This window comes from Prionailurus bengalensis, chromosome X, assembly GCF_016509475.1.
Source record: "Prionailurus bengalensis isolate Pbe53 chromosome X, Fcat_Pben_1.1_paternal_pri, whole genome shotgun sequence".
NCBI classification, from domain to species: domain Eukaryota; kingdom Metazoa; phylum Chordata; class Mammalia; order Carnivora; family Felidae; genus Prionailurus; species Prionailurus bengalensis.
In genome coordinates, this window is record NC_057361.1 from 58,588,715 (window position 1) to 58,601,995 (window position 13,281).

Below are 13,281 nucleotides of genomic sequence, written 5' to 3' on the forward strand. Positions count from 1 at the left end.
CCACCTTCTGCTTATTTCTATGTCCCTGTACCTCCCTTCTCATTTTCAATTTGTTCCATCTCAGTTGGTCCACCTCATTCTTTTGTGTTGCTGGCCCTTCTCAACCCATACTTGGATCCTTGGCTGGTCTGTTTGTGCAGAACACTCGGTTTCAAATTGAAGGGAGACAGTTTAAGGAAGGATTAATGGTGTCAGAGTGGTGGCATAAAAGCGTGTGGGCTGCGGAGACAGAAACAGACCAGGATTCTAATCTCAACTCTGCTTGCATTTTAGTCAGTTGACTTTGGACAAATCACAAGGTCGTCACCAGGTCTTAATTTTCTCATCTTTAAAACAGAGATAAGAAAGCAATCTAAATGCGCAATAATAGGGGATTAGTTAAATCAGTTTTGTCTATATTCATACAATGGATATACTCATTAACATTTTAAAAAAACAATGACTGGGGCACCTGGGTGGGTGACTTCGGCTCAGGTCAGGATCTCACATGTCATGATCGAGCCCCACACTGGCTCACTGCTGTCATCACAGAACCTGCTTTGGATCCTCTGTCTCCCTCTCTTGCCCCTTCCCTGCTCTCTCTCTCTCAAAAATAAATAAACATTTAAAAAAAAACAATGACAGCATAGCACAGACCATTTTTAGGATACTGAAACTATTCTGTATGCTATTATGATGGAGACATATTTACATCATAAAAACCCATAGAATGTACAACCCCAAAAGCAAACTCCTATGTGAACTATGGGCTTCGAATAATAATGATTCGTCATCAATTGTAACTAATGTACAATTCTGGTAAGGAATGTTGATAGTCAAGGGAGGCTGTGCCCTGGGGTGAATATGGGGTGGGCAGGGAGTATATGGGAACTCTCTGTACTTTCAGCCTGCTCCTGCTGTAAATCTAAAACTGCTCTAAAAATAGACTTTAGTCGGGGCACCTGGCTGGCTCAGTTGGTGAGCGTCTGGCTCTTGGTTTCAGCTCAGGTCATGATCTTGCTGTTCATGAGATCAAATCCCACGTCTGGCTCTGCACTGATGGTATGGAGCCTGCTTGGGAGTCTCTCTGTCTCTTTCTGACCCTCCTTTGTTTGTGCTCTCTCTCAAAATAAATAAAATAAACATTTTTTAAAAAGAATCTTTAAAAACATAGACTTTAATCTATTAAAAGAATTATTGACACATAAAAATGCTCCTGTATGTTACATTTTTATTTTTTTTTTAAATCTGTACACCCAGTGTGGGGCTTAAACTTACAACCCTACGATCAAGAGGCCCATGCTCTACCGACTGAACCAGGCAGGCTCCCCCTCCACCATGTTACATTTTTTTAAAGGAGTTAAAATACGATGCTAACTTTGTAGAGAAATTCTATATACAGTTGACCTTTGAACAACATGGGTTTGAACTGTGTGGGTACACCCCATGTGGATTTTTTTAAATAAGTACAGTACTGTAAATGTATTTTATTTATGATTTTTAATAACATTTTCTTTTCTCTAGCTTATTGTATGCTATATATATTGTATGCTGTATGTATAGAGTATGCTATACAATACACATAGCATACAAAATATGTGCTAATCAATTGTTATTAGTAAGGCTTCCAATCAACAGTAGTAGTTAAGTTTTTGGGGAGTCAAAAGTTATACTTGGATTTTCTTTTTGTAATGTTTATTTTTGAGAGAGAGATAGTATGTGTGCATCTGCAAGTGGGGTAGGGGCAAAGAGAGAGGGGGACAGAGGCTCTGAAGCAGGCTCTGAGCTGACAGCAGAGACCCTGATGTGGGGCTTGAACTCATGAACTGTGAGATCATGACCTGAGCCAAAGTCAGATGCTTAACTGACTGAGCCACCCAGGAGCCCCTGCTTAGGTTTTCAACTACACAGGGTGGTCACCGCCCCTACCTCCATGTTGTTCAAGGGTCAATTGTACATATATACACAGAAAAACACTGGAAGGAAATACTGGAGATTATACCTCATAGGGATGCACTTAAGTGGGGTGTACAACTGTCTGACTTATAGTAGGTATTTAATAGGTACTGATTAATAGGTTACTATTATAATTTTATTATTTTTTTAATGTTTATTCATTTTTGAGAGGGGGGGAGAGGTTAAGAGAGAGGGGGACAGAAGATCCAAAGTGGGCTCTGTGCTGACAGCAGAGAGCCCAATGTGGGGCTTGAACTCACAAACTGTGAGATCATGACCTGAGCTGAAGTCGGGAGCTCAACCAACTGAGGCACCCAGGCGCCCCAGTTACTATTGTCATTTGAAGAGAAATAGGGGCACCTGGGTGGCTCAGTCGGTTAAGCGGTTAAACGTCCACCTTCGGCTTAGGTCATGATCTCACAGCTTGTGAGTTTGAGCCCTGCGTCAGGCTCTGTGCTGACATCTCAGAGCCTGGAGCCTGCTTCAGATTATGTGTCTCCCTCTCTCTCTGCCCCACCCATGCTTGCACTCTGTCTCTCAAAAATGAATAAACCTTAAAAAAAATTAAAAAGAAAGGGAAATATATCTGACCTCATGCATGGTCTGGGACTTTGTATCCTGAAACCTTCATATCATATAAATATTTTTTTTTTGTCTTTAAGCCAAGAATGCCCACAGTTGATAGATCTGAATATGTACCAGCCACAGATAAAAGGCTGTAATATAGAACTGGGTGGGGGGTTGGGTAAGAGTGTGGCCTGCAATTCAACACCGTCATTTTCAGCTTTGTTAGTTACCACACAGTTCTCAATTGTGTTACTTGTTAGTCATCATTTACAAAGCACTCCTGAAGTGCTGCAAGCACTTTAAGGCAGGTAAAATCACTATCCCTGTGATTTTATATATATATATATATATATATATATATATATATATATATATATATTTGTATATGTGTATATATATGCTCATATATATATATATATACTTATATATGTTTTCTGATTACAAAAATACAAATGTTCACTGCAAAAATTTTGGAAAACATGAAAAACCTGAAGAGGAAAGCACTAATCACTTATATTCTACCTATTATACCCGGAGATAACCACTGCTCTATTTGATGTATATCTTTCTGGTCCTTTTTTTGCATACATATTTTTTACAAAATTGGAATTATCTTGTACAATATGTTCTAGAACATATTTGTAATGGCTGTGTATTATTTAATCATTTGGATGTACCATGCTTTAATTAATTACTCCTGGATGTCAAACTTTATTAAAAAAATTTTTTTAGGGGCACCTGGGTGGCTCATTTGGTTGAGTGTCCAACTTTGGCTCAGGTCATGATCTCAGCTCGTGAGTTCGAGCCCCGCGTCGGGCTCTGTGCTGACAGCTCAAAGCCTGGAGCCTGCTTCTGCTTCTGTGTCTCCCTCTGTCTCTGCCCCTAACCCACTCGCATTCTGTCTCTGTCCCTCTCTCAAAAATAAATAAACATTAAAAAAATTTACAAAAATTTTTAATGTTTATTTTTGAGAGAGAGAGACAGAGACAGAATGCAAGCTGGGGAGGGGCGGTGAGAGAGGGAGACACAGAATCTGCAGCAGCCTCCAGGCTCTGTCAGCACAGAGCCCGATGTGGGGTTTGTACTCACGAACTGTGAGATCATGACCTGAAGTCGGATATTCAACGAACTGAGCCACCCAGGCGCCCCTCAAACTTTTATTTTTTCACCACAGGCAAACCTACATATAACCTGGTCAAATAAATGGAAGTGCTATTTGGCGATCATTTGATTAGAGTGAAGTTCACCCTTAGAACCAAGTATGGAAACACATGGATTCTTAATGTTTTATACCATTCTGAAGTACCCTGGAATGAAGAAAAGGAAATATGTATTTAGGGAGACATTGGGAAATGCTAGACTGTCAGTTCCTCAATAATAGAGACCAGTTTTTACTCATCTCTATCTCCAGCATCTAGCATAGTCCCTGGTACTCAGTAAATGTTTATTGGATGAATTGGTGGATGAGTGAATTAAGGACAGAGAGAGGAAAAAAGCCCCCAATGAACTCAAATTGTAGTACTATTTCTATAATGTAAGGCTTAAGAAGGAAAAAGATAAGAGTGAAATAAGAGAGGAGCAAAGGCAGGAAGGCAAAAATAAGGAATCTTCATCTTTAAAAAGAAGGATTAGTATAAACCCACAACTATATGGTCAATTAATCTTCAACAAAGCAGGAAAGAATATCCAATGAGAAAAGCACAAATGGTGTTGAGAAAACTGGTCAGCTACATGCAAAAGAATGAAACTTAGCCACTTTCTTACACCATACACAAAAATAAATTCTAAATGGATTAAAGACCTAAATATGAGACCTGAAACTGTAAAAATCCTAGAAGAGAGCAGAGGCAGTAATCTCTGACACAGGCTGAGGCAACTTTTTTCTAGACGTGTCTCCTGAGGCACAGGAAACAAGAGCAAAAATAAACTATTGGAACTACATCAAAACAGAAACCTTCTGCACAGAAGAATAAAAGCCTACAGAATGAGGGAAGATATTTGCAAATGACATATCCGATAAAGGGTTAGTATCCAAAATATATAAAGAACTTACAAAACTCAACACCCCCAAAACATAATCCAATTACAAATGGGCAAAAGACACACACATTTTTCTAAAGAAGACATGCAGTGGCCAACAGACACATGAAAAAATGTCTAACATCACTTAGTATCAGGGAAATGCAAATCAGAACAATGAGATAACACCTCATACCTGTCAGAATGGCTAAAATCAACAACACAAGAAACAACAGGTGTTGGCGAGGATGTGGAGAAAAAAGAACACTCGTGCACTCTTGGTGGGAATGCAAACTGGTGCAGCCACTGTGTAGAAACAGTATAGAGGTTCCTCAAGAAGTTAAAAAATAGAACTATCCTAGCATGGGACTCAATCTTGAGATTGTAAATTCATGCCTTATGATGGGCATAGAGCTTACTTTAAGAAAAAAAAAAAAAAGAACTACCCTATGATCCAGTAATTGCATTACTGGGTATTTACTCAAAGAATACAAAAACGTTAATTCAAGGGATACATGCACCCTATTTTTATAGCAGCATTATTTACAATAGCCAAGATATGGAAGCATCCCAGTGTCCATTGATTGATGAAAGGATAAAGACAAATGTGTTATATATACATATATATATGAATATTAGCCATAAAAAAGAATGAAATCTTGCCATTTGCAATGACATGGATGGAGCCAGAAAGTATAATGCTAAGCAAAATAAGTCAGAGAAAGACAAATACCATGTGATTTCACTCATATGTGGAATTTAAGAAACAAAACGAATGAGCAAAGGGAAAAAGAGACAAACCAAGAAACAGATTTTTTTAGAATTTATACATGAGATTTAAAATTTTTTTTAATATTTAATTTTTTATTTATATTTGGGAAAGAGAGACAGACAGACAGAGACAGAGCATGAGCAGCAGATGGGAGAGAGAGAGAGAGAGAGAGAGAGACAAAGAGAGACACACAGAATCTGAAGCAGGCTCCAGGCTCCAATCTGTCAGCACAGAGTCCTATCAGGGGCTCGAATTCACGAACTGTGAGGTCATGACCTGAGCCAAAGTTAGACGTTTAACCGACTGAGCCAGCCAGGTGCCCCTAATGTTTATTTATTTCTGAGAGAAAGAGAGACAGAGTGTGAGTAGGGGAGAGGCAGAGAAAGAGGGAGAATTGGAAGCAGGCTCCAGGCTCTGAGCTGTCAGCACAGAGCCTGACACGGGGCTCGAACTCACAGACTGCAAGATCATGACCTAAGCCAAAGTCAGATGCTTAACCTACTGAGCCACCCAGGTGCCCCCAAACAGATTTCTAATTATAGAAAGCAAACTGATTGTTACCAGAGGGGAGGGGAAGGGGTTGGGTTAAATAGGTGATGGGGCATTTGTCATGATGAGCACTGGGTGATGTATGGAATTGTTGAATCTCTATATTGTATACCTGAAACTAATATAACACTATATGTTAACTAACTGGAATTAAAATTAGAAAACAGAAGGATTAGTGAAATGCAGTGAAAAATTCCTCCTTAGTAGCAAGTCCATTTGTGGCAATCTGACCTAGTATGCTTCTGACTATACTCCCCTCTTTAACATTCCCTCTGTCCTGTCCAAACATCTCTCCCAACTTTGGAGGCAACATATCCCAATTTACTCCCATAAGATCAACTGACTTTATAAGACACACTCTAGGATATATGTGGGTCCCAAGGTCTCTACAGACTTTCTGCTATGGCACTATCCCTTGGGAAGTCAACTTACATTAATATTACTTCTCTGAGTTCCATTTACACTGTTTTTAAATGAGAGCTTTATTGAGATAGAATTCATTTACTATACAATTTGCCCATTTAAATTGTATAATTCAATGGATTTTAGTATATTCACGGATGTGTGCAACGATTACCTCAGTTTTACATCGTCATCATTTATTTCTTTATTATTTTAATTCCAGTGTAATCAACACACCATATTATATTAATTTCAGGTGTACAATATGGTGATTCAACAATTTCACATATTATTCGGTGCTCATCAAGATACGTGTACTCTTAAATTTTTTTTAATGTTTATTTTATTTTTGAGACAGAGAGAGACACAGCACGAGCAGGGAAGGGGCAGAGAGAGAGGGAGACACAGAATGTGAAGCAGGCTCCAGGCTCTGAGCTGTCAGCACAGAGCCCGATGCGGGGCTCAAACTCACAAACTGTGAGATCATGACCTGAGCCGAAGTCGGACGCTTAACGGACTGAGCCACCCAGGCGCCCCAAGATACGTGTACTCTTAATCCCCTTCACCTATTTCACCCATGCACCTCCCCTCTGGGAACCATCAGTTTGTTCTCCATAGTTAAGAGTCCGTTTTTTGTCTCTTTTTTCCCCCCTTTGTTCATTTGTTTTGTTTCTTAAATTCCACATATGAGTGAAATCATATGGTATTTATCTTTCTCTGACTGGCTTGTTTTATTTATCATTATATTCTCTAGATCCATCCATGTTGTTGCAAATGGTAAGATTTCATTTTTTATGGACAAATGATATTCCATTGTATGTTTATATATGTATACATATATACATATACATATGTATCTCACATTTTTTTATTCATTCATCTATCGACGGACATTTAGGTTGCTTCTGTAATTTGGCTATTGCAAATAATGCTGTTTAAATATAGGGGTGCATGTCTCCTTTTGAATTAGTGTTTTTGTTTTCTTTGGGTAAATACCCGGTAGTGTGATTACCAGATCACAGGGTAGTTCTATTTTTAATTTTTTTAAGGAAACTCCATACTGTTTTCCACAGTGGCTGTACCAGTTTGCATCTCCACCCATTGTTATCATTAAAAAAAATAGAAAACCTGTATGCTTTAGCTATATTCTCCCATCCCTCTATCACCCATAACCTTATGCAAGCACCATTCTACTTTCTGTCTCCATAGATTCACCTATTCTGGACATCTCATATAAATGGAATCATATATGTGGTCTTTTGTGACTGGCTTTTTTCAATTGACATAATGTTTTTAAGGTCCATCCATGTTGTACCATGTGTCAGAATTTATTCCTTGTATGCCTGAATATTATTCCATTGTATGGATATACCATATTTCGATTATCCATTTATCAGTTGATGTACCTTTGGGCTATTATGAATAATACTGCTATAAACATTCATATATACAAGTTTCTTTGTGAACACACATTTTCATTTCTCTTGGGTATATAACTAGGAGTAGAATTTCTGGATCATGTGGTACATTTATGTTTAATTGAGGAACTGCTACACTATCTTCCAAAGTAGCTGCACTATTTTATATATCCATCAGGAGATTTCTAGTTTCTCACATTCTTGCTAACACTTGTTATCTGCTAATTAAAGTCCATTTATTTAGATGTTCTTGAATTTCTTCCAGCAATGTTTTGTAGTTTTCAGAGTGTAAGTTTTATGCTTTTGTTAAATTTGTTCCTAAGCACTTTATTCCTTTTCATGTTTTTGTAAATGGATTTGTTTAATTTCATTTTCAAATTCTTCACTGTAAGTGTATAGAAATACAATTGACATTTGCATATTGATCTTGTATCCTGCAACCCTGAACTCATTTATTAGTTCTAATAGTTTTTTTCTTCCAAAGTCTCCACATTTTTATTTACATTCTAGTTAGTTAACATATCGTGTGACATTGGTTTCAGTAGATTTTAGTGATTCATCACTTACATATAACACCCAGTGCTCATATAAAAGTGCCCTCCTTAATACCCATCACCCATTTAGCCCTCCCCCCACGTCCCTCCACCAACTCTCACTTTGTTCTCTTTTTTTTAATTAATTTTTTATTTATTTTAATTTTTTTGTTTTTATCTGTTTGTTCTCTATTGTTAACCCTCTTATGGTTTGTTTCCCCCCTCTCTTATTTTCCCCTTCCCAATTTTTGTTTCCTAAATTCCACATGAGTGAAATCATATGGTATTTGTCTTTCAGTGACTTATTTTGCTTAGCATAATACACTCTAGTTCCATCCACGCCGTTGCAAATGGCAAGATGTCATTCTTGTTTATGGCTGAGTAATATTCCATTGTGTATATATTTATATATATGAATGGACACTTGGGCTCTTTCCTAGTTCTAATAATTTTTTTAGCAGATTCCTTAGGGTTTTCTTTTTTTTTTTAATTTTTTTTCAACGTTTTTATTTTATTTTTGGGACAGAGAGAGACAGAGCATGAACGGGGGAGGCGCAGAGAGAGAGGGAGACACAGAATCGGAAACAGGCTCCAGGCTCCGAGCCATCAGCCCAGAGCCGATGCGGGGCTCGAACTCACGGACCGCGAGATCGTGACCTGGCTGAAGTCGGACGCTTAACCGACTGCGCCACCCAGGCGCCCCATGGGTTTTCTATATACAAGATCATGTCATCTGCAAACAGAGATAGTTTTACTTCTTCCTTTTTATTTTGGACACCTATTATTTTTTTCTTGCCAATTTCCCTGGCTACAACTTCTAGTACAATGTTGAATGCAGGTGATGATCACTTATAGTTCTTAAAACAGTATTGGAGACCAAGCTATTCGCTTTTTTTTCACTTTCTTTTAAAATTTTTTAAGTTTTTTTATTCATTCTGAGAGAGAGACAGAGAGAGAGAGTGAGTTCACAAGCAGGGGTGGGGCAAAGAGGAGAGACAGAATGCCAAACAGGCTCCAGACCATCACAGCACAGAGCCAGATGTGGGGCTCAAACTCACAAACCATGAGATTGTGACTTAAGCCAAGATCAAGAGTCAGACACTTAACCGACTGCACCACCCAGGCCCCCCTTTTTCCACTTTCTCTTGATTAATGTTTTCTGTTTATTTAGTTACTTGGTAACTTACTGAGGACAGAAATCATACTTAGTACTGATACATCCCATATTATTATGTTCAATACCTTGAAAGTATTCAATAAATATTATGATTGATAATAATAATTATAAAATATTGACCTCTCAGAGGTCAAACTCTTTTCCTCTGTTGCTTGGCTGGCTCCTCTCACCTTGAACTTGACTTGGCCAAAGTGCGCCAATGGACTCCTTGCCCCACCCTCCCAATGGTGCTCTGCCTCCACTGTTTCCTATCTTAGTTAGTGGCATAATCAGATGACCAGGCACCACAAACAGAAACCTGGGAATCATTCTAATCTTCCACTCCTTAGCCCTGCATTTAATTGGCTATTAAGTCCCCTTTGATCCTGCCTTCTATATATTTGGATTCGGTTTCCTCTTCTCTATGCCTACAACCACTTAGTTCAGGCTTTCATTTTTCACCTGAAATTATTATTGTATTCCAACTGGTGACCTGATCTCCTTTGTTATCTCCTCCAATCTTTTCTACACACTGTTGCAAGGGTGATTGTGGGAAGCTTGATAATGGCCCCCAAAAGATATACATGTCCTAATTCCTGGAATTTGTGAATATTACCTCACATGGCAAAAAAGTAGGACTTTGCAGATGTGACTAAGTTAAGGCTCTTAAGATGGGGAAATTATCCAGATGGGCCCTGAATTTAATGACAAGTGTTCTTAGAGAAGCAGAGAGAGATTTGACACACAAAGGAAAAGGCAAAGTGACCATGGAGGCAGAAATTACAGTGATGCAGCCACAAGCCAAGGAATGCCAGCAGCCACCAAGAACTGGAACTGGAAGAGACAAGACACAGTCTCCCCTAGAGCTTCCTGAGAGATACTGAAGAATCACGGCCCTGCCCACATCTTAATTTCTTCCCAGTGATAGTGATTTCAGACTTCTGGCTTCCAGAACTGTGAGAGAATAAACTTCTGTTTTTTAAAGCCACCTAATCTGTGGTAATTTTTTACAACAGCTTCAGGACAGTAATACAGTGATCTTTCTGAAGTTCAAACCTATCAGATATAGAAAAAATTTATCCTGTCTCTCAGTCTCTTTCACTCTTAAATAAATAAATAAATAAATAAATAAGGGGCACCTGGGTGGCTCAGTCAGTTAAGCGTCTGACTCTTGGTTTTGGATCAGGTCATGATCTCATAGTTCATGGATTTGAGCCTGACATGGGGCTCCTCACTGTTGGCGTGGAGCCTGCCTTGGATTTTCTCTCATTCCCTCTCTCTCTGCCCCTCCCCTGCTCACTCTCTCTCAAAATATATAAATAAGCTTTAAAAAATTAAAAAATAAATGAACAAATAAATACACACACACACACACACACACACACACACACACACACAGAGGCACGCATGCCCACGTCTGTGGTAATCTGGAAGAAAATATACCAAAATGTTAACAACAATTTCTCCATAATGGGATTATGATGATTTTTGTACTTCTCTTTTCAAGTTTTGCCCTCAAAAAGCATATATTACTTTTATTATCAGAAAAAAACAATATAAATTATTAAAAAAAAAAAAAACTCTTCAAGGAGCGCCTGGGTGGCTCAGTCGGTTGAGCGTCCAACTTCAGTGCAGGTCATGATCTCGCAGTTCGTGACTTCGAGCCCCACATTGGGCTTACTGCTGTCAGCCTGTTATGGCAAAGCCTGCTTCGTATACTCTCTCCTCTCCGCTCTCTGCCCCTCCCCCACTTATTCTATCTCTCAAAAAATAAAAACAAAACTTTTCAATGTTTCCCCATCACCTACAAAGTACAAACTTCTAAGCACAGCACGGGCCCTTAATTTGGCCTATGCCTATCTCTCTTGCCTAATTTCCTATGACTTAGCTTCCCTACTTTTCTTCAACTATGCCAAATTACTGAAAACATAAGTCATTCTGCCTCTGATCCGTTGCAAATCGGTCTGACTTCAACCTCTTGGTTAAGACCCAATTCAAAAGTGTTCTTTCCTGTGAAACCATTCCTGATCCACTCATGCAGAGCCCTGCTACCTTTGAGTTACCACTAATATGAGCTACCTCTAATATGCTGCTATTATTTGCCTACAGTATTGCGATTATTTGTTTACATCAACATTTCTCTGTTTATGTTGTGATTGTCTTGAGATACACAAATGTACAATTTTTCTTTTACTTTGCTACCAAATATTTTCCAATATAAACAGCTGTTGTGATTTTTAACAAAGCATACATTCATTGAAGTGTTACTGAATTCATAGCTTTTTTTATAATTTGTATTTTTCACTCAAGAGACACTAAAAACCATCATTTGGGTGTCTGTAAAATATTTGATATTAAAAATTCCTCATAGATCTTTATACACTTATATGCAAAGAAAGCTAAATTATTTTTTAAAGTGAGAAAGTCATGGCTCAGAAAAGTATGTATAGTTTAGCTTAATCCTATGTATATAAAAAAGTATGAACATTTGTTGACCAAGTCAGTACAAATATAGAAAATAGAAACATAGGGGCGCCTGGGGTAGCTCAGTGGGTTGAGTGTCCGACTCTTGATTTCGGTTTTGGCTTAGGTCATGATACCAAGGGCATGGTATTGAGTTCCTTGTTGGGCTCCGCCTGCTTAAGATTCTCTCTCTCTCTCTCTCTCTCCCTCTCTCTCCCTCCCTCTGCCCCTCTCCCTTGCCTGCATGTGCACATACTCTCTCTCTCAAAAGAAAGCATTTAAATTTTAGCTAATTAAAATTAAATACAATTAACAATTCAGTACCTGGGTGCCTGGATGACTCAGTTGGTTAAGCATCTGACTTCCATTCCCGTCATGATCTCACGGTTCAAGGGTTCAAGCCCCACATTGGGCTCCTTGCAGGCAGTGCAGAGCCTGCTTGGGATTCTCTCCCTCCCTCTCTCTCTATGCCCCTCCCCTACTCATGCTTTTTTTTCTCTCTTCCTCTCAAAACAAATAAAAATAAACTTAAAAAATAAAATCTTAAGGGGTGCCTGGGTGTCTCAGTCAGTTAAGTGTCCCACTTCAGCTCAGGTAATGATCTCACGGTTTGTGAGTGAAGTGCTCCACGTGTTGGGTTCTGTGCTGACAGCACAGAGCCTGTAGCCTTCTGCAGATTCTCTCTCTCTCTGCCCTCCCCCGCTCACACTCTCTCTCTCTCAAAAATAAAACATTAAAAAAATAATAAGAGAATCTTTCTTTAAAAAAATAAAATATTTTAAAAGACACAATTCAGTTCCTCAGTCACACAAATCATATCTCAAGCCCTCAGTGGCCACATTATGTATAGCCAGTAGTTACTGCATTGAACAGAGCAAATAACCTTTCTATACTTGCATTAGTTCCCATTGGACAGTGCAGATCTAGATCACTGACCCCACATAAGGTGACGCCAGTTTGGGCACCCTGAAACCCTGAGTGTGAAATAGTTAACTAGTGAGAACTACAAACACCGATCAGTTGAGCCTTATGCTCTTGATTAACTTGAATCCTGAAAAATGAAAAGTGCCTACCTGATTGGCATCCTAGAGAATAGAGAATCAGTCTATACCTGTACATGGATACAATGTATCCATGGCAATGAAGACACCTGTTGAATCTCTGTAAATTGAAAGGACAATAGTGGTGTTTGGATTGCTGGGTTGCCTGGTTACCATGGAACTAGGTGCTGGTTACAATTATGTGCAATCACAGAGCCTAAAGTATCAACCCGCCCCCCCCCCCGTCCTCTCCTCCATCCCTTTCAAGAACCATAACCATAATCATAACCATAACCATAGTGATGACTGTTTCAGTTGGGCTTCACGAGTAGACCTGGCAGCAGAAGCAACTAGAAACCTGATTAAGTATGGAGTGTCAGAGTGCAAGCCCTAATGAGGAAGTGTGAAAAAAGAAACATGGCGGGGC